This window comes from Dermochelys coriacea, chromosome 2, assembly GCF_009764565.3.
Source record: "Dermochelys coriacea isolate rDerCor1 chromosome 2, rDerCor1.pri.v4, whole genome shotgun sequence".
NCBI lineage: Eukaryota > Metazoa > Chordata > Testudines > Dermochelyidae > Dermochelys > Dermochelys coriacea.
This window is the reverse complement of record NC_050069.1, coordinates 57,718,438-57,740,918: the sequence shown is the minus strand read 5'-3', so window position 1 is coordinate 57,740,918 and position 22,481 is coordinate 57,718,438. Positions and strand designations below refer to the sequence as shown.

The following is a 22,481-nucleotide window of genomic DNA, read 5'->3' as shown; positions in this document are numbered from 1 at the left end:
AGTGGGAAGAAGGGTGTGTGACTTTTGCAGGGACTGCTCCAGCTGCCTGCAGGGACAGACGCTGTGGCTGCCCCTTCGTAATCTGAGACGCAGGAGAGGGATGCGACCAGGTGACTCTTGGCCCAGGAAGCAAGACAAAGACTGGAGGAGGAGCAAGGGGCAGGGCAGGGGCCAGGCAGCTAGAAGTGAGTCTTTCTCAGCTGGCTTGGGGCACTGGGGGAGGCCAGAGCCCTGGTTCTGGGCTCCCCTCCCCTCAAGGTGGATTTGGCTGAAAGTAACTGATTTCTGTGCTAACGCTGTGTTTTTGTCGACTAATAAACTTTCTGTTTTACCAGCTGGCTGAGAGTCACATCTGACTGTGGAGTTGGGGTGGAGGGCCCACTAGCTTCACCAGAAGCCCCCCCTGGGAGTACTTGCTGAGGGAAGTGCATGGTGTGTAAGGAGATGCTGAATGCTCCAAGGTCAGACCCAGGAAGGTTGAAGCTGTGTAAGCTTCTTGCCTGGGAGACAGTATGCTCAGAGAGAGGAGACATGTTCCCCCAGAGTCCTGGCTGGCTTTGTATGGAGTAGTTCCAGAGTATTTTCCTGGTGATTCCATGACAGGATATAATTGTGATGCTCCTTATATGAAGTCCAGAATATCCCCTCCTTTCCCTTCATACAACCTGACAGTTCCACTAGCCAGAATATGAGGGATGGAGCCATGGATCTGCCTACTCCTTGCGTCTCCCCTACCCATTCATGCCCTTCCAGCACTCAGCACTAAGATCTGGGTAGTCTTATTGTGCTGCGCCAGGGATGGGAATCCTTAGTCCTGACTTCTCTCCAATGCTTCTGCTTTAAGACTAGTCACAACCTATCGCTGTGGTTTAAGTGTAATGATGAATCATTATAACTAAACTTGTGGCCAGCTACATTTAAATGCCACTAGATCCAGAATGGATAGATATTTCACCAATCTCTTACACACTCATGGTCCTGTGACAGTTCATTATATCACATTGCTACATAGTAGTAGATAAGCAGTATGCAAATTAGGGTCTTAGAACTGCTCTTAGAGGTTAAATTTAATCTTCAATTAGATAGTGGTTAATGAGAAATTGTTCATTATCAATATGTTAGAATAAACTGTTTTAATGGGACGAGCAAAATAAACCCTCCATCTTACAGACAATGAGAAAGAAGATTTGCAGTGACATGTTTAAGCCATTATTTGCTCTGTGTATGGAGGTGGGAGTAATTTGGCAGGAACACCTGCAGTTCAAGGATTGTTTTTAGAGTGTTTAAGCATAAAATGACAGAAAGGCCTTGAAGCTAGTAACCTGTGACTGGGCTGAACTCCGTGAAATAACAATGTTTATTTTCCAGCCACTGTTTTCTACAGGAAACAGCAAAAATGTTAGGGTAACAGTCTAATCTACAGTGGCTGGCTCTCCCTGGGTGTAGCTTAAGTCTTTCGGAAAATAAAGCACAGGTTTCACAGAAGTAAATAAAGGTTGGCTTCTGTCCAAGCACATGACCTTTTATTTGTTTTACAGAGTCCACAGTTGTGTGGAGTTTAAAGAAGGAAAAAAGTAACAGGGTTCATTCACTCAGCTGTTTGTATTTTGTGCAATGAAAAAGCAAATATTTAAAATAATATACCTCATTAAATACATGTGGGAAGTTATGTCAGGTATATTTAGGGCATGGGTGGGCAAACTTTTTGGCCTGAGGGCCACATCTGGGCATGGAAATTGTATGTTGGGCTGCTGGAGGGGGTGCATGAATGCTCACAAAACTGGGGGTTGCGGTGCTGGAGGGGGTGAGGGCTCCAGCTGGGGGAGAAAGCTCTGGGGTGGGGCTGGGGATGAGGGGTTTGGGGTGTGGGAAGGTGCTATGGGCTGGGACTGAGGGGAATGGAGGGTAGGAGGGAGATCAGGGCTGGGGCAGTGGGTTGGGATGAGGTCAGGGGTGCAGGCTCTGGGTGGCGCTTACCTCAAGTGGCTCCCAGAAGCAGCAGCATGTCCCCACTCCGGCTCCTACACAGAGGCATGGTGCCGGCTAGGCAGCTCTGCCCCATCTGCAGGCACCACCCCTGCAGCTCCCATTGGCCACAGTTCCCGGCCAATGGGAGCTGCAGAGACAGTGCTTGGGGCAGGGGCAGTGTACAGAGCCCCCTGGCTGCCCCATGCGTAAGAGCCAGATGGAGGACATGCTGCCGCTTCCAGGAGCTGCGTGGAGCCATGGCACGGGCGGAGTGGGGCAAAGCCCCAACCCTGCTCCCTGGCAGAAGCTTGAGGGCCCGATTAAAAGGTATGATGGGGTGGACGCGGCTCATGGGCCATAGTTTGTCCACCCCTGATTTAGGTCCAACAGTTAGACATTACAAAACCTAATATGAGAGGAGGTGCTTCCATGACTGTCTTTTAAATGATGATTAAACAGTTTGTGGTTTATCTTAAAACATTCCCTTGCTGCCTATGCTCAACATTGCAGCATTGTGCTGCCACATGCAAAAGACAGCAAAACTGAGAAAAATGAAAGTGAAACTGAGTTACCTAATTTCAATTAAACATGAAAAGGAAACAAATGGCGTGAATCAGAAGATTAGATTTTAAAATACTTTCATTACTAATAAACTAAGGTGTTCTAAATGCAGGTAATTTAGAGCATCTTATACTCCTCCCAACAGTCTGTCTATTGTCTCTTGTCTTACACTTAGACTGTAAACTTTGAGATAGGGACAATCTCAGATTCTCTGTCTCTACAGCATCTACCACAATACGGTTATGGTCCATGACTTAGGCTACTAGGCATTACAGTAGTTTTATTAAGATAATGTTGAAGTAAAAAGAAAATGGTACAGAGTTTAGGCATAGAAGTTTCTGGTTATCAGGGAATAAGGTACAGATTATCAAGGGGTGCGAAATTCGGTTTAGGAGTGGGTGGTATAAGGAATACATAATCTGCAATCTCCCCAATTGGGGGTAAAAGTTTAACAGGTCAAAGTACAGACATTGAACTATGGGGGTATGTTGTCCATATAATGGTTATATTCAGGTGTATAATGAGTATAATGAGCAGATATGATGAGGAGGATGGATCTATCCTCATTTGGTGGGATTTAATGTTCAGTGAGTTTATGGTTCCAGTTCATATGGTCCAATGGAAAAAGTCTCTTAGTCCCTTTCCCATGGTTGATGCACGATGTCGTACCGGCTCACACCTCCTGGTACTGTCGGTGCCAGTGATGTGTTCGATGTAGATGTCCCTGGACCATCGGATGGTGTCCGAGACCATGAGGCGCCGCATGAGCCATGCGTAGCGTTGACCGATCCCACAGGTCCACAGCACATGCTTGTTGCACGGGTCCCAAGCGCCCAGGACTCTGACGATCAGGGCATCCATCTGCACCTCGTAGCCCTTCGCTCTCAGGGTGTCAGCCAGGGAGGCGTATTTTTCCAGCTACTACTACTGATAAATGTACACAACACTGTAGGAAATGTGTATACAGAAAGACAAAGTCCCTTCCTTATACGAGCTACTTACAGAATCACTCAGATTACCAGGGTACCTGAGACAGCAGTTCAAACATAATAAGGGACAGAGGCAATTTCAGTGGTGAGATCAGTGTTGGAAATCTTTGCAGAAGAAGGGCTTTTTAAGGAAGGCTATGTGTAAAAGGCTATGTGCCCCATTGGCTGAAGAGACTGGGCTGAGCCAACCTGATTACAGAATGAGCATCACCTGAAGGGAATCAGGCAATTCTCCATGAAGAGCAGAAGGTGGCTGTAGTAAAGGGGGGAAAAGTCAAGTTTATGTGGTGACAAAGCTCAGCTGGGGAAAGAATGTGAGTGCCAGGCAGAAAGCTGAGAGAGTAAGGAAAAGCTCTCCAGGCAGGGAGGCTTGGGAGATCCTGATGGAAACAACAAAGAGACTGAGACCCAGAGAAGAACTTAAGAGGCTGGGTAGGAAGTGGCACAGGGAAAACTGAAGTATAGGTAAAGGAGCAGACCTAGCTGTTCTCTGCAGGGCTCTGGTCCAGGAACCAGAGTAGAGTGTTGAATGAGGCTTCCCTACTGGTCCCAAGGAAAGAGGCGTACAAGCCTATCACAAGGGTTATTGAGCCGAGCAAGGGAGCGACAGACTCAATAAAAGCCCCAGAGATGGGGAAGAATTCTTTTAAAGACATTTTTAGGACTTTTAGTTTGGACAATTGTGACCTGAAGGGGGTGGACTCCAGAGGGTGACCCTGCCAGAGGCACAAGTCCCTGGAAGAGGGGACACCCCACTGTCAGAGGGACTATTGGTGGGTGGTGCCTGAGAACCAAGAACTAATATGCCATGTGTGGCCATGAGGGGGTGCCTAGCAATGAGCTGACTGTTACACTATGATCGAACAGGGGCAAAAAGAGGTAAGGCTTGTCAAGTAGAAGTGGGAGGTTATTTACAGAAGGAGCAATGTAGAAGGAGGTGCAAAGTCCGGGCTAACTAATGACATGGAAGAGAGGGAGTGGTTGTGAGAGAGGCTATGGTGGTATACACAGTGTGAGGGGGTGTAGGAAGAAATAAGTGCATAGATTGAGGTGAGGGTGATATTTTATATACAGCATGTGGTCTTGACATAGAGAATTGGAGAGCTTGAACTTGATGCAGAAGGAAAGGGGAACCCCATGAAGGGATTTGAGGAAGGTGATCTTAGCAGCAATATTTGGGAGCCACTGGGTAGGAGAAGTATAGTGGGGGTATGCTAGAGAGCTGAAATGGATGATGATCAAGGCATACTGCACAAATAATGTTGTAAAGTCATAAAGAATCAGTAATGTACATGTAACTTTAGCACCCTCGTGGCCAAGATGGAGTCTGCTCTGCAGGCAGCTCTGGCCAAGAGACTGCGCGTGCAGGACTGCAGCAGGGAAAGTCCTTCCACCCCAGGGGCACCTGTTCCAAACCCCCTAGAGTGAACTCCCACCCACAGGAAAAGTACAACGGATATACAAAGGGAGATATTTATTTACAGAGGGGTGAGAGGAGAAAAACAACAAGGGGAAATATAGGGGGGAGCGGTAGAACAGGGTTGCATCCAAACCAAGGCCCCACAGGCCCAGTGGGAGCACAGTCTGAAAGGGCAAACACCGAGCAATGTGTCTGCACACAGAGTTCAGGAAGCCTGAGCAAAGTTCCAGTCCAGTGGTGAATCTTGGGTGCTCCTGGTCATCTTAAGCACCAGTGAACTTTTTCCCAACAAACCCCTCCAGTGCCCTCTTCTGCCGCTCTCTGCAAAGCCACACAGAGCGACCACCTCCCCACTTAACTAGCTAGCAGCCTCCCTCCTTATTCCCAATGCAGAGTCACAAGCCCCAGTACTCACAGCTCTGGGCAGCAGTGATACTGGGTCCAGCTCTGGCCTGTCCTTGGGCGATTCCTCCCTGGCACAGTGCTCCTCCTGTCCTGGGGCGTCCTCGATCGGCCGCCCTGTTCTTCCCAGGCTTCAGGCAGGTTCTCTGCTGCTTCACTTTGTCCAGGGCCTCCAGGCTACACCCTTCTCACCCGGGGGCCCCAGACCCCACCCCCTAGTTTCCCTCCTTACTCTCACTGCTCCCCCACCCCCCAGGAAAAAGATTTAAAGGGGTCATGCTCTCTAAACCCCAAAGGGGTTACATACAAATCTGATTTTATTGTGTTTATGTGTATGCCTCACGCTGGCAGAGAGGAAGTTAACTGAAGCCAGAGAGCAGCTAGTGCATCTGAAGGGTGGGCCAGGCCCAACTGGGTGGTTGAATTAAGGATGAATTCTCACTGTGAGGAATGGGAGTGACTAATAAAGGAAGGTATTCAGTGCATAGAAGAGGCAAGAGGCCCAGGGGGGAGTAGGCTTGGGGATAGTTTCCCAAGAAAGGAGCTCTGGTAAAGGGCCAAGAGAGATGCTGGGAAAGGGCAGGAGTGGAGTGAGCTTCTGCAGTGAGCCTTGACAAAGGGGTAGCCTGAGGGTTGGGGTTTTGGGAAGGAAAAATGTATAGACAGTCAGTCATAGTCAGCCTTGGGAGTGGCAGAAAAGGAGCCTGACCGCCACGGAGAAAACTCTTGGATGTGTCTCTCTTTACAAGAACAGGCAAGGGCTCTGCAGAGCCCAGGGGAAGGGCTGAAGAGTCTGCCGATGAATAAGCCGAGGCAGGGACTGGGGAAAAGGGCTTAGAGACAGGCCAAAGTAGGAAGTAGTCCAGGGAGCACACCTTAGCTGCTTGTTAGAGGGTCCCTGGACTAAAGTCCAGAGCAAAAAGAGGGCCTGGTTTCCCCTACCTACCCTTGAGGAAGTTGGTGTGAAAGCCCTTTGATAAGGGGGGCAAAGACCATTAAGCCCAAGTCAGGCTGATGACATGTTGTAAGACAGAGTAACAGACATGACTCTGTTACTCTGGAAGGGGTCGGACTGAATGTTACATGGGCTGAGTCATGAAAAGAAGCAGATAGGTGCTGGGCCGGAGTAGCTGTTAGCAGTAGGGTGCAAGAGGAGGACAGCCTAGACATAAGGGGGCATACTGGCTGGTGAGTCACTCATACACCATGACATAACAATATAGAGCTACCTGGGACTTTCATGGCTATCACTGGCACTTAGATACCACTCAGATGGGTTCTTTAGAAATACGAGAGGCTATAATTTATACTGTGGACATTTGGGAACTTCATGGGAAGAGTTTGCATAGAACTGACTCTTCTATACCAAAAACTCCAGTGTTAGTAAAGGAGCGAGATCCTCAGCTGGTATAATTGGGCAAAACTGCACTGAAGTCAGTGGAGCTGTATCCATTTACAGAAGGTGAGAATCTCTGTTATCTGTTAGGAGTATAGGGCCTAGAACACATAGTTATAACAGATCTGATTTGATCCAATAGAGGGCAGTAGTACACAAGCCCACTAACCTCTTTACATTGCTATTGACTCTGTCTTGTTGGAAATAGAGATACTAATACACTTAGTTAGCTTCAGGTTTTAAAAAGCATATTTTTTAATTTAGCCAACTTATTTTCTGCTTGTAAAAGCAAACAGCAGGAGATTTTATTTTAATGTTTAAGGCTGGCCTCCTCCAGGGATCCTGTATTTCTTAAAGTAACTACTGGAGTACCTTGGTTAAGGAAGTTTACCTTGTTCAGATCCTGTCACATTCTGTTCTGTGTAACTAAACCCACAAACATATAATATTATGCTTTGCCAAATATGAGTTATTATTTTTAAACTGTACTATAGCCTGTCTTTATATCAAGTTATAATTAATATTTTGCAAATTAAAGAAACAGCCACCGTAATAAGTAAAGCCAACAAGCACAGTAAATGAGAAAATGATGGAAAAACTGATAGAAATGTCAGATATTTCAGTTCTCTTAGCAAGATTCATTTAAATTCCAATGACTTGTCAATGAAACAGTTTCTCTACATCACTGAAACACACAGCCTCAACTTTATACCTTAGAATGCTTGGGTAGCAATAAAATATTGTAGACTTCAGAAGTAAAAACCATCTGTTAGATTCAGTAATTTTTCTGAGGTCAGAGTTAAGGTTGTATTTGTGTGATTGGGGGGGACTGATGTATGCATTTTGGTAGACTTGATAGAATTTAGTTTTTCTTTTAATTTTGAAGAGAAATCACAGTTTGTGCTTTTTTGTTTTTTTTAAGTTATCACTTTACAGTTTCACAGTTGTGGGAAAGTATGGAGGGTCATGATAAATTAGTGACCACATATGTTAAGATTCAAAAAGTTAAAGGTTTGTAACTGTTAAAACACAAATTGTCAATATCACATGTCAAAAATATACAAAGTAAATATCCTTAAATTGAAATCTTTAAGTTCTCAAGCAGCATTTTTCTTTGGCTATCTGTAAATGTTGATTATTTATGGAAACACTTTTTGTTTTGTGTGTATTGTAAAATTGAAATTTACTGACATTTACCAATTAAAAAAAAATCTAATGCTTCCCAGCCTAATGATGCGTGGCTGTATGTTGGGAATGAAAGGGAATTGTGGTGCTGAGGAGTCTGTGAATATGTTTGGGGATTATGGTATTTGGGTGGCATGGGCCAATCGAGGTTGGCAGGAATGTTAGTCACCTTAGCTGGTTATCTCTTTGGTGTGATAGAGGTGTGTTTTTTGTTTTGTTTTTGTTTTTTTAAATTGCAATGACGGGAAAGATACTTGAACAACATCAACTCTAAAATAATGAAATTTTTCATCTGGGATAAGAAAGCAAATCCTTCTTATTTATTCTTTTCTGGCTTTCTTCATGAACTTGTACTTTCATGTATGAACATGATGTAACAGCATAAACTGATTATTAGAGTGATTCATAATATGTCCATGAAAAGTACATGAAATATAGTAGCAAAGGCGCCCAACAGAGGTAGTGTTGTTTAGCGGCTAGAGCAAGAGTTTGGAATAAGTTTATAGTCTTGGTTTTGCCACAGATTTAGTGTATCTTCGGCAAGTCATTTTAAGATGTCTATGTTTCAGTTCACCAGTTAGCTAATGCTAAGTATACCCATTTTACAATCTAATGGACTTGTTATGTAAGGCATATAAATCAATGTCTGCAAAGTGTTTAGAGATTCTCAGGGGGGAAGTTCCTCTGTAAATAGAAGGTGGTATTAACAAAATGACAAATCCATCAGGATTTCCTTCAATCTAGATCATTTGGGGTCTTTATATATATTTTCGACTTCTTACTATGGAATTTAGAAGACGTCTTAAAAAGGGAACAGAGTAAAAGAAAATGTCAGAACATTTCTTTCACTTTTACCAGACTACAGGAATACAAACCTGCACTGGGAAATGTTGTACTTTCCAAAATATAAGTTCCAATTATCATGTAAATGTTTATTTGCTTCAGTGGTTAAGTCATGATGATTTGGAGTGATCACTCTGCTTAGTTATAGTTTATTTACCACAGTAACTAGAAAAATATTATTCAGTTTGTTTCACAGTTAAGTGACAAATTCACCTACATAGAATCTGACTGTTTTCAAATGGTAAACTTAGTCCTCATCAAACCCCTGAGTTTCTTTCAAGGCAAACTGAAGACACACTTATCCAAAAAGAGTCAATAGAATAACAGTAACATGCATGGAAAGACTCCACATCTGAATGGCTGTTTGCTTGCATGATTTATACTGAAGGAAACTTACTTCACATAGCTGTCATGGTACATGTTGGTCAATCACTATACTCAGGCACTCCTACTTGTGCTTCCTGAGAAAGGAAAAAGAATTCTGCTAGTTTTATACACTATACATCACTTGCTTATTTAGCCTAAAGCTTCATTCCTTACCATCTGGAAGGCTGAATATGTCTAAGGCCATGTAGAGGAACTCGGTTCCTTATTAATGAAAACTGTGTCTTAAAATAAGCCTCAAATGAGTAAATAAATGATTCAAGCAAGGCTATATAATCTTGAAACGGGTATTCATCCTTTTCCCACAGGAAAACATCTTATAAATAAGCTTTTCCTCATGGCATTTTAGGCATCAAAGCATAAACACCCAAAGTAAGTCCACACTCTGCTGTATAGGTGAATAGCTGTATCTTCAAATGACGTACATCACCAAGCAACTCAGCACTCTCCAGATTTAATTCTGACAGGCAAGAACAGGTGGATGCCATGCAGCTTAAACTTGGAAAGATGACCCCAAATGACTATTAACTTACATCTGATGGTTGTAAGATAAGGTAAGGGTTAATTAAGGATCTTCCAGAGGGGACATAGGATGCTCAGGTGAAAGGTAAAGGGAAGAATGTGCTGACACAGAAACAGGTCAGATGATTTTTCTAAGGCTCGAAAATGATGTCAAGCTCAGTATACAATGAAGAGCACTCCACTACTCTTAACATGAGAATGTGTGTCTTCATCTCTAATAAATTAAAATAACAGTCTCTGGCTGATGTGCTTGTGTAAATCTGCATATTGCTTCATCCATGCAGAGCAGGGATCGTGTTAGGTAGTCACAGTATATCAGTGATGAGCTTGGAGATGGCTTGCTCAGTGTCAAACCTGAGATGAAGTGTCTTTCAAATGGCAGGAATTCTATACAAGATGGATGGGACAAACAACAATTTAAAACTAGGGCTGACAAGGAATTAAAAAAAAATAATCATGCAATTAATCGTACTGCTAAACATAAGAGAATACCATTTACTTAAATATTTTTGGATGTTTCTTAATTTTTAAATATATTGATTACAATTATAACACAGAATACAAAGTATACGGTACTCACTTTATATTTTTGATTACAAATATTTGCACTGTAAAAAAGAAACAAAAGAAATAGTATTTTTCAATTCACCTAATACAAGTATTGAAGTGCAATCTCTTTATCATGAAAATTGAACTTACAAATGTAGAATTACAAAAATAAACTGCATTCAAAAATAAAACAATGTAAAACTTTAGAGCCTGTAAATGTAAACAAGCTTATTTGTCTTAGTGATTGGCTGAACAAGAAGTAGGACTATGTGGACTTGTAGCCTCTAAAATTTTAAACTGTTTTGTTTTTGAGTGCAGTTATTTAACAAAGAACATATTTGTAAATTGCACTTTCACAATAAAGAGATTGCACTACCGTACTTGTATGAGGTGAATTAAAAAATACTGTTTTGTTCTTTACAGTGCAAATATTTGTAATAAAAAATAATGTAAAGTGAGCACTGTATACTTTGGGTTGTAACTGAAATGCAATATATTAGAAAAACATCCACAATATTTAATTATTTTCAATTGATATTCTATTGTTTAGCAATGTGATTAATTGTGATTAATTTTTTAAATCATGATTTTTTTTTGTTAATCATGTGAGTTAACTGTGATTAATTGACAGCCCTATTTAAGGCCTTTATTTCCCTCACCTGTATAATTTCCTGTCTTGACTCCATGTGTCAGTAGTCATCCATAGACCTTTGCTTGCACCAGACTCTTACAAGGTCAAATAATAGAACTTTCTTCCCTGAACAACCTTCCATAACCGTCATTCAGAGAAATGGTGCATTTATCTCCAAGCTCATAGCCCTGAGCTGTCAGCACACAACTTAAACTGGGCCTGATCAAGCAAGGTGTGGAGCTCCACTCCCATTCTCAACACCTACTTGGCAGTGCTCAGCACCTTGAAGAATCAGACCTTTAGGAACCAACGTGAAGGCTTTGGCCTAAATGCTGGGGTAGAACCAGTAGAGCAGAGAGCGGATTTGGCCCACAATTTATCTAATATTATTGTCTGTCGAGAGGCTGTAGGCGAGATTCTCCTCTTGGCTACATAGGTGTCATGTCATTTCATTCCAGTCAGTGGGATTGAATTAATATATCTAAGAGGAGAACTCTTAAACCTAATACTAGTATTTCAAATAATTTTCAAAGCTGCATCAATATTCACTGTGGAAAGATCCAGGATAGTCTACTTGCATTTTCTGGTAAATTTATCCCCATATTTATAATTTGGTCTCAAACTAAAGAAGAAACTAGCATTCTGATCCAGCAGATGATAAAGGAAAGAAGTAAAATTTAGATTTACACACTTGCAACTGGGGGACTAGCATTTGCTATAGGTTCTGTGCTATGTAACTGATACTCCATAGTTAGGGCCCTTCATTTTCAGTTTTTATTTTATTTTTTTCTGGAAATTTCAGTGTTTGTTATAACAACAACAAAACCAGGGGAAAATCAGTGCAAAAACTATGAATAATTTTTCTGGGTAAATATTGGGGTTTAATTTGATGGACAGAAAGACGTGGGAATATATTCAATAGATTAATGCTTTGAATTCTGTTCATCAGTGTAGTTTGCTGTAGAACTAAAACAGAACTCAAAACACAGTGCCATCTCTGAGTTTAAGAAAACAATATATCTCTAATCCCCAAATAAAACTCTTCATTTGAATAAACAGTTTACTGTTGTAAACTGTGATAAATGAAAGGGGGAGGGGTAGCTCCCTTTTACCGACACCCAGCCAGTTAGCTGTTGGTAGCTGTTCTCTATTTGCTTTACAGTAGGGTTAACAAGTCCACAGGTAAAAGGAAGGGGAGTGGGCACCTGACCAAAAGAGCCAATGGGAGGACTAGAACTTTTTAAAATTGAGGAAAAAACATTCCCTTTGTCTTTCCCTCTGCTCTCAGGGGAGAGGAGACACATAGCAGCAATACTATAAGAAGCTTTAAGACAGGTATGGAAAATCATCAGATCATATCTACTTATTTGAAACCCCAGATATGTAAGTAGATCAGGAAGTGTTTAGAAAGATGCAATTTGGTTTATTTCTGTTTATTTCTTATTGGCTTGTGGACTCCTCTGTGCGAATCCCAAATGCTTTTGTTTTGCTTACAACCTTTAAACTGGTTTCAGAGTAGCAGCCATGTTAGTCTGTATTCGCAAAAAAGAAAAGGAGTACTTGTGGCACCTTAGAGACTAACAAATTTATTTGAGCATAAGCTTTCGTGAGCTACAGCTCACTTCATTGAATGCATCTAGTACTCCTTTTCTTTTTTGCGAATCTTTAAGCTGCATCTCCAAGAGGTTATTCTTGATGTTTAATTTTTGTAAGTGGGTTTTTTAAATCTAGCAAACGCCTAAGTTCCAAATGTATTTTCTTTCTTTTTTTTTGTTTTTTTTTGTTTTTAATAAAATTTACCTTTTTTAAGAACAGGATTGGATTTTTTGTGTCCCTAAGATGTTTGTGCCTATGATGTTTAATTAGCTGGTGGCAACTGCTGATTTCCTTTGTTTTCTTTCTCCGCTCTTCCCCGGAGGGGGATGGTGAAAGGGCTTGAGGGTGCCCCACAGAAAGGAATTCCCAAGTGTGCCTTCCTGGGTTCAAAGGGTTTTTTTGCATTTGGGTGGTGGCAGCATCCACCCATCCAAGGTCAGAGAAAAGCTGTAACCTTGGGAGTTTAATACAAGCCTGGAGTGGCCAGTATTAATTTTTAGAATCCTTGTGGGCCCCCACCTTCTGCACTCGAAGTGCCAGAGTGGGGAATGAGCCTTGACATAGACTTAGAACTATTAGCGTATAAATATTTACATTGAATAATTGGGCCAGACTAGTTGCAGCGCATACACTCAGCTGCATCCCTTTCTCCTGTTTTTTTTTTAACTTTCGAATACTTCCTTGTGTTCTGTTACAGATTTTTGTTTTCTTCCCATTTTAGCATGTCAAATCTTTAAACCATTATCTGCTAACAGCTTGAAATGTGTACGTGGTAGGCGTGAGATTCATCAGATGTGCACACACTTCAGTACATGCCTGTTTGTTTGTTTGTGTGTATCTTCTAAACTAATACACAGCCTTACTTTAACAGGCAGCTTTGCATATACACACAGACTAATGCATTATCATAATACATAGTCTTGTGCAATGTATTTTCCTAATAAAAAGTTATTTTTTATATATTATTCATACAAAAAAGGGGTGAAAATCAGAAAAAAATGAATAATACTTTTTGTAAAAATCGGTTAAAACTGAAAACAAAGGGGCTTATCTGTAATGGATTCCTTTCATATTTAGGAAGCAGTATTATCCAGCGGTTGGAGACTTGAGTTCTGTGTTTAACTCTTCCACTGACTTTGTGGTCTTTAATAAGTCATTTACTGCCATTTCTGCATTGGTCTTTCAATCTGGAAAAATATTACAGTAGCCCCATCTGTACAGTGCTTTGAGTAACTTTGATGAAGACCACTGTTCAGTCCTGAGAAAAGAAGACTGAGGGGGAACCTGACAAGTCTTCAGATAAGTTAAGGGTTGTTATAAAAAGGATGTTATATGTTATAACATATATATATTATATATGTTATATTTGTTATATTTGTTATATTATATATGTTATATGTTATAAAAAGGATGTTATAAAAAGGCATCCGATTAAGTGAGCTGTAGCTCACGAAAGCTTATGCTCTAATAAATTTGTTAGTCTCTAAGGTGCCACAAGTACTCCTTTTCTTTTTGCGAATACAGACTAACACGGCTGCTACTCTGAAACCTATAAAAAGGATGGTGATCAATTGTTCTCCATGTCCATTGAAGGCAGGCCAAGAAAGAATGGCCTTAATCTGCAGCAAGGGAGATTTAGGTTAAATGTTAGGAATAACTTTCTAACTATAAGGATAGTTAAGCACTGGCATAGGCATCCAAAGAACATTGTCAGGGATTCCATATTGGAGGTTTTTAGGAACAGGTTAGACAAGCACCTCTCAGGGTTGGTCTATGGTACATTGATCATGGGTAGTAATCAATGGCTCCATGTCTAGTTGGCAACCAGTATCAAGTGGAGTGCCCCAAGGGTCGGTCCTGGAGTTGGTTTTGTTCAATATCTTTATTAATGATCTGGAGGATGGTGTGGATTGCAAGTTTGCTGATGACACTAAATTGGGAGGAGTGGTAGATATGCTGGAGAGTAGGGATAGGATACAGAGGGACCTAGACAAATTAGAGGATTGGCCTAAAAGAAATCTGATGAGGTTCAACAAGGACAAGTACAGAGTCCTGCACTTAGGATGGAAGAATCCCATGCACTGCTATAGACTAGGGACTGAGTGGCTAGGCAGCAGTTCTGTAGAAAAGGACTTGAGGGTTACAGTGGATGAGAAGCTGGATATGAGTCAACAGTGTGCCCTTGTTGCCAAGAAAGCTAACGGCATTTTGGGCTGTATAAGTAGGAGCATTGCCAGCAGATCGAGGGACGTGATCATTCCCCTCTATTCGGCGTTGATGAAATCTCATCTGGAGTACTGTGTCCAGTTTTGGGCCCCACACTACAAGAAGGATGTGGAAAAATTGGAAAGAGTCAGGCGGAGGGCAACAAAAATGATTAAGGAGCTGGAGCACATGATTTATGAGGAGAGGCTGAGGGAACTGGGATTGTTTAGTCTACAGAAGAGAAGAATGAGGTGAGATTTGATAGCTGCTTTCAACAACCTGAAAGGGAGGATGAATCTAGACTGTTCTCAGTGGTAGCAGATGACAGAACAAGGAGTAATGGTCTCAATTTGCAGTGGGGAAGGTTTAGGTTGGATATTAGGAAAAACTTTTTCACTAGGAGGGTAGTGAAGCACTAGAATGGGTTACCTAGGGAGGTGGTGGAATCTCTTTCCTTAGAGGTTTTTAAGGTCAGGCTTGACAAAGCCCTGGCTGGGATGATTTAGTTGGGGATTGGTCCTGCTTTGAGCAGGGGTTGGACTAGATGACCTCCTGAGGTCCCTTCCAACCCTGATGTTCTATGTATATTTGGCCCTGCCTCCACACAAGGGGCTGGGTTAGATGATTTCTTGAGGTCCCCTCAAGCCTGACGTTTCTATGATGGAAGTCTCCTTGGTATTACTGTAGCTGTGCAGGATAACAACTCACATACTGGTTCAACCTGAAAGAACAGATATTTTGATGGTATGTTCTGTTGTCAATGATAATACTTACAAGAAAAGAGTATCAGATTTCAAATCCTTTACCAAGGCACTATTATCCCTATTTTGCAGATGGAGAAACTGAAGCACAGAGGAATTAGTCACTTCTTCCACATCAAACACTGAGTCTGTGGCAGAGCCATACAATCTACTCCTTCTACCCTCCATTCACATTGTCATTTTATACACTAAGGTCTTGGAGGCAGAAATTGTTTTGCATTGGTTTGTACAGTGCCCTTACAGTGGGGCCCTGATCCTGACTGGGGGGTGTTGAATGCTATTGTAATGGAAATACTTAACTTCCCCAAAGTTAGTTTGTTTGCTCAGAACCAGTGTTATGCTTTGGTAGTTCTGTAGTAATAGATTTTAGTTGTGAATTCAGATCTAAATCTAGATCCAGATCCCCCAGATGGGCTGGTTTGGGCCCGTCTCTATTTCCAGCCCAATTCACACACCCAAGAAGCTTGGAAAGGCTCTGGATAAACATCTGAACATCTGGGTGTTTGTCAGCATCAAATCGGCACTTACTTTATTAGTATGAACATTTTTGTTGCCAAGGTTTACAGCTAATTTGTTGATAGCAGTGATAATGCAAGTGTGTGAACTGTTACCCCACCCGGGTTACCCCACCCCACCTTAAGGAAATAGAATGTTGCTTGTGCAAGGGGATTTTGGTGACTCAGTACTAGTCATTCATTAACAGAAACTCAGTGGTGTGGGCATTGGAGCAATTCCATAGTCAACTACAAAGGCAAACAACTTTATTCACATATGCCTTTATTGTAAACTAGACCATGAAACATTATTTTTTTGGTCCATTTGCATTGCTGGTAAATCTTGAATTTATCTGTTGGCTTGTGACAGCCTGTGAGGAAAATGCTTCACTTACCCGAGTCATATCATTTTTGAACATCAGTAGTGCTAAATCTTGAACAGTAACTGAACTGTGAAAGGAGAGGGCTGTGAAAACAAGTTGTGTTTTCCAGCAGGATTTTGAACAGAATGAAAACCATGAACAGAATTAACTTTCAGAACTTCACCTTTTCAGATGGAAGCATGCCCCCTTCTGTCAATGTTCTTTAGTTTATCCTTGAAATGCTCTGGATCTGGAATGCTAGGTGGCAAAGGCCATGAGGAATGGGAATAGAGAGATAGTCTTCATTGGTTCAAACTCAGCTAATTTGGTCGTGACATTGGCAAGGGACTATATTATGAGTCTGAGGAACAATTCTGCCATTGTAAATCTAGAACAGGGGTTGCCAAACTTACTGACCCTCTGAGCCACATGCGACAATACATGGGTGGCACCTGCCAGGGCCCCACTCCTCCTGAGCCCTGGCAGGCACACTCAATGGGGCTGATGCCCCGAGGCCCTCCTCCCCGCTGGGCAGAAACCACTACTCCACCACCTTGCTGCAAGGCAGAGGTCCCAAGCTCCCCAGTCTGATAGGTGGCGAATGGGGAGGACAATTTTTCCCTCCCCATATTTCATCTATTTGCATGTGTCTCAGTTCTATACACTGGCACTGTAAACACTGTGATACATATTAATGGAAGTAAGAGATGCTGTCATAGTTACCAGGTGAACTGTGCTTTATACCCCTTCTTGTCCCTCTCAAATACACAAGTCTGGCTTCCTTCATCTTTCTCAAAGGTGGAACCTACAGTCCAACTGCTCCGGGGCTGGATCTCTGTGTGGCATTCCCCCCCATCTCCCAACCCCATTAACCTAACAGGTTCAGCTGTGCTTGACATCTGAAAGTCCTTTTCCTCTGGGGCCTGTTACTAGAGCCTAATTAAAATGACTCAAACATCATCTTCAGCACAAAGCATTATTTATGTATACTGGGTCTGAGTGAGCTCTTTCTTGACATCTTGTGATGAACTGACTGGGGGGGAGAGAGGGGGAGATTTCAGGAACGGTATTTGCATAAACACCTACATTGCCTTGGCCAAGCAGCTCCATCATACTGCACACCTAAGTGATAAATTTTGGTTGGTGTTGGGTTACAAATCATCTTAGTATTCAGTGCGGGGATAATGAAATATTTTCCTTGTTGTAAGGGCAGCAGAACTGTACTTAGTCTGCCATGATTGAGGGAGTCACCTAAATTGAACCTCACCATCTAAGCAGGGGACAAGTATGCCAAATCCTAGTGGAGGGAAGGGGTAGTGAGCTCTGCCTAAGGAGTCCTAGATACCATTTGACTTGACCCTCCCTCTCCACTGTTTTAAAGACAGAGCTGATTAGACTCAATTGAGAGTCCTTGTTTTGTTCAGTGATCACTAGAGCTGAAATCACATATAACCAGGTGCTGAGCCTTAGACCTGCTGTGGGACACTGCTGCAGTGAAAGACTGCACAGCCTGCACTAGAAGTGAGGTTCCTACCCACCTGCTGAAATCACTGACAGCTGATGTAAGTGGTAGAGCCTCAGAACATGATGTCTCAGGAGAAAGACAATGGTAGTGGAGTGCAGGGATAGTGGCTGGCAGCAGCAGAGGGGCAGTAGCAGTGGTGGTGGCGGCTACAGCAGCTGAGGTATTGCTGGACTCCTCTGCCCCTGCAGAGTGGGAGATAAACTCACCTCTGAACACTGGGTCTTTGCTGACCAAGGACAGCAACTGTGAGTGGGATGCAGTGGAGGGAGAAGGGAGTTCTGTGTTAAAGGAACTTTTAGTTGTCTGACTTTCACACCACGAGGTGAGAAACTGACCCAGAGGACTCTGCCCAAAGTACTCATGGCCATATTCTTTTGACTAATGGTTTTGGTGTTTTCCCAAATTAATGCTGAGTTCCTTTTCTCTTTTTAAGTGTTCTTTGCTATCCACAGACTCAGTGCTTGCAAGAGGGAAAATATTGCCTCTTATAGGTGCACAGAAGTGGTGTTTAATATTCCCAGATTAGGGGGGCGCTTGAGCCAGTTCTGTTTTGTATTGTTAAGAGGAATCCCTAGTGAGTAATCAAGCAAATGGCTTTCCTATTTACTTTTTTGGCCCATTCCTTATCCAGTGGCCTCTCCTTATGCCTACCTCACATGGGCAGGGTCTGGCTGAGTTAAATATACCTCACCAGTTCATAGGCTGTATTCTGGTCCCAGGTCATCTTTTGAGACGGTGGAGTTACCTGCTGCCCTTACTCTGTGACTTTGCCACAAGCCCAATCTAGCCCTTCATGCAAAATATATATCGGAGTAGCACCATATATGTATCAAAGGAAAACATCAGGTAAAACACCCACTCCTAAAATATGTGATTCTATTAGAGTAACTAATTCAATAGAAAGGAGTAATTACACTAGTATTGTGGAAGCACCTGAGCCTGAAGTGCACTTGATTTTAGTGAATATTTTTGCCTGAGCAAGGACTGCAGGATCAGGTCTTCCCTTTGTATTTGGCTGTTTGAAGTTGTTCAGGCAAATTTTGTCCATTTTAGTTTCACTAGCTAGAAGTATTGAAAGCATCTTGAGTTTGAGCCATAGCTCCTGGAGGTGGACTCTAGACATAACATACCTCCCAACGTTTCAAATGGCTACAGTGGGATGCAATTGGTCACCACCAATCCCTGTGAAGCTATCCCCACTGCAGCAGCTGGTCCCGATGCCTCACCTACTGAGTCTGCGCCATGCTCCACCCCCACCTTCCAGCCCAGTCCACCTCCATGAACTGCCACTCCCCATCCCTGAGCTCCCCTGAAGCCACTGACTATGCCTGAGGGGTCTGGGTATGCTCAGGAGCAGCTGAAGCTACTGCACTCCGACTACTGCACTACAGTTGGCAATGGTATGAACTCTGTGTAATGAGCGTACAGCTGCAAACATCATTGAATGTAGGAAGTATTCTACTTCAACCAGGACAAGTCTGTGGGGGTTAAAGCGAGACAGTCTCGCAAAACCCAGGACTGGTGGGAGATATGCTTCAATGCTGATGAGTTGTTCAAAGGTTTAGGGTTGGCTTCCCTGACTGGGACTGCTCACAGAATAAGGTGGTAGTTTCATATTATTTAGAGAGTGAAGGTGTCAGAATCTAGTCCTTTGAGAATGTGAAAAGAGAAATGAAAAATGCTTATGGTCCAACTAAGTCAGAACACTCAGGTGTCTGACCCTCTGAACAATGAATGCCCTTTCTCTGGATATAATATGCAACAATTAGGCTTTCAGTTGTTTTAAATGCCATTTAAAAAGTTTCAAGTTGTGTATGACATAGCCAAAACATGGAGGGCCCAATCCTAGAAAGTGTTGAGTACCCACAACTCACACTGAAGTCAGTTAAAGACACTCAGCATTCATGCAAGGTGCTTAGCAGTTCATGACAACGGGTCTGAAAGCATGAATATCTGAGTCCCTGTGCCACAGTTTCGGAACAAAAATAAGAAGCTCTTTGGGGCCTGAATCCACGTTTGTACAGTATCCTGCACAATGGGGCTTCTTTTTGATGAGTGGGTACTACTGCTCTCTCTCTCTGCCCGCCCCCTGCCATTTTGGGCCAGCTGAGGTGGGACAGCTGCAGCCTGTGTAGTCTGAGGCTATTTGGGCAGAGTAGTCTTGCTTCCCTCCACTAATCAGCTGTTTGAATGAGGGCTTCAGACTGCAGTTGCAATCCCTTGCCTCTAGTGGCCACTATGTCCCCTCCCAGGGAGGTAGAAGGCTGCAGCCTGTTACAGGCTCAGCTCAGGCCTATCCCCGATGGCTTTGAGACAGTGCATCAGTTTCTTTCTGTTTCCCACAGTGCAGCAGCGTTTGCAGCAAGAGCAGTATTATCCACGAGTCATGATTTTTGTGTAGGTTATTTTTTGGGGGGGGTTGGGGGGGGAGATTGGTGGGGGACAAGAGAGAAGAGGCAGCTCAAGAATTTTTTGCTTAAGCTTTATAAATGAGAGGAATGCCCCTTTGGCTGATACAGGCAATGTGTGCTGCAGACTGCCCTAGCAGATGCCTGCAATACAAGGGGTGTCCCTGTGTGCACTCAGTGGGGGGCCTGGGTTCAGCACAGCAGAGAAGCCCCCACTTCCTACCCTACTTAGCAGAAGTGGCCTTAAGCCTAGGGAAAGCCCCTTTGGGAAGCTGGTGATCAGGGTGGGGGATGCTATTGCTGGAGTCTGCCAGGGCAGTGGAGTGTAGGGGACCTAAGGTTGCCAGCCTCCAGGACTGTCCTGGAGTCTGCAGGAGTTAAAGATTATGTCATCTGATGAAACCTTCAGGAATATGTCCAACCAAAATTGGCAACACTAGGAGGCTTAGGTAATGGGTGGGAGGGCTGCAGGAGTCTGCTGGCAGCTGAGGAGGGCTCAGGAGCACCATGGCCTGCATTTTTTATGTGTACACTGGATATATTTAAGGTTGCATTCTCACACATCTTGGGAGAGGAGCTGCCCAGGCAAGTTCTCACACCAGAGAGTGAAAACATAATTTATTCCTTTTTGCTTTAAAAGAGAATTCCAAAAGTATATTTTTTCTCAAGAAGTTCTAAACTTTGGGGTTGGCAACAGAAACGGTACAAGTAGGAGCATCAACGGAGACAGAGGGCCAGCTATAGGGCTGGGGAGGAAACCGCTATGGGGGGAGAGACCAAAGAGGATGACAGCAGTGGGGGAGGAAATAGCTAGCTATAGGAGGAGACCTCAAGAAGTGCTGGGGCCATTATTTATTTTTTCTTAAAATGAGAGGTTCTAGCACAGCAAATTCCTTACTGGGGCTGCGCGTAGGTTGCCTACCCTCCAGGATTGGTTTAGAGTCTCCAAGAATTAAAGATTATGTCATGTGATGAAATCTCCAGGAATACATCTAACCAAAATTGGCAACCTTAGGCTGGGGGCAGGAAGGGCTGGTCATGTGGTGCTATATCTAATTCACTGGCAGAGAAAGGTCACCTTAGGTGTCTGAGTGGGGGTGGAGAGACACGTGGGCAGGGGGTGCAAGGACAGACTGGGGTGCAGGAACACATGGGGACAGGGGCAGATGTGCCTGACTGAATGGGAGAGTCTAGGGATCAGCCAGCATCTGCATGGGGGAAGCTCCTTAAACATCCCTTCCTGCCCCCCAAAAAAACCTGTTCCATATTTTTCTACCCATATCCAACAACCCTCCAACTTAACACCCAGGCTCCTTCCCAGCAATTTACTTTCCTTTCCCTCAGCTCCTCCATTACCCCTGACTCCCCCAAGCCTTTGCACTGCTTCTGAGAGTTGCAGGAAATACGCTTCTGTATTGTAGTTTAAATGAATTATTATTCAGAGTTCTGAATTAATATGCCTATAGCGGGGTGGTCACCCCGCTCCAGCCCTGAAGGGGTTAAAAGCAGCCCTTGGCAATGATGAGTGGCCATTACACTGCAGTCTGCCCCAGTGAGCAGGGGCTAGATGATGACTGACAGTAGCCACTGAGGCAAGGTGAGTTTAGAGGGTTGGGGGTTCCCCTGGGAGGGGAGACTCAGAGCATGGGGTCCTGCTGGGGCAGAACCCTGAGGTAAAAGGGCACTGGGGTCCAGGAGGGACACGGGGCCAGCGGCAGGTGAGATGCCAGCTTGCAAAGGGCACTCCGTAAGCTGGAAAGAGCTAATTCTAGTCGACCAGCAGGAGGTACCACACCGGTGAGTCTTCGCATCTCTACAATGCCTAGTAAGGAATCTATTTGTCAAAAAACATTTCCGGAATCTTTTTTGTTGTCTCTATTGTAACAGACATACTTGCTGACAGGTATTTTGAAATACATGACCAAAAATAATTGAAACTGGTATGATTATATTGTGTTGTTTTGACAAATAAAATATGCAGAATTTTAAAATATTGTGCACAGAAGTTTTAATTTTTTTTGGCACAGAATTCCCCCCAGGAGTAGCCCATATTTTGGCTGTCAAGCGATTTTTAAAAAAAAAATCACGATTAATTGCACGATTAAACAATAATAGAATACCATTTAAATATTTTTGAATGTTTTCTACATTTTAAAATCTATTGATTTCTATTACAATACAGAAGACTGTATACACTGCTCACTTTCTGTTTATTTTTAATTATAAATATTTGCACTGTGAAAAAACAAGAGACTATTTTTCAATTCACCTAATACAAGT

At 43.1% G+C, this 22,481-nt stretch overlaps 1 long non-coding RNA gene across 1 annotated transcript in view; it reads left to right on the top strand.

Annotated features, from left to right (window-relative positions):
• The first annotated feature begins 3,734 nt into the window (after positions 1–3,734).
• LOC122458655 overlaps positions 3,735–22,481 on the top strand; it is an 88,508-nt gene continuing 69,761 nt past the window's right edge. Inside the window, exon 1 of the long non-coding RNA XR_006278764.1 lies at positions 3,735–3,983. This is a non-coding gene — a long non-coding RNA (uncharacterized LOC122458655). The remainder of the gene's footprint in view (positions 3,984–22,481) is intronic.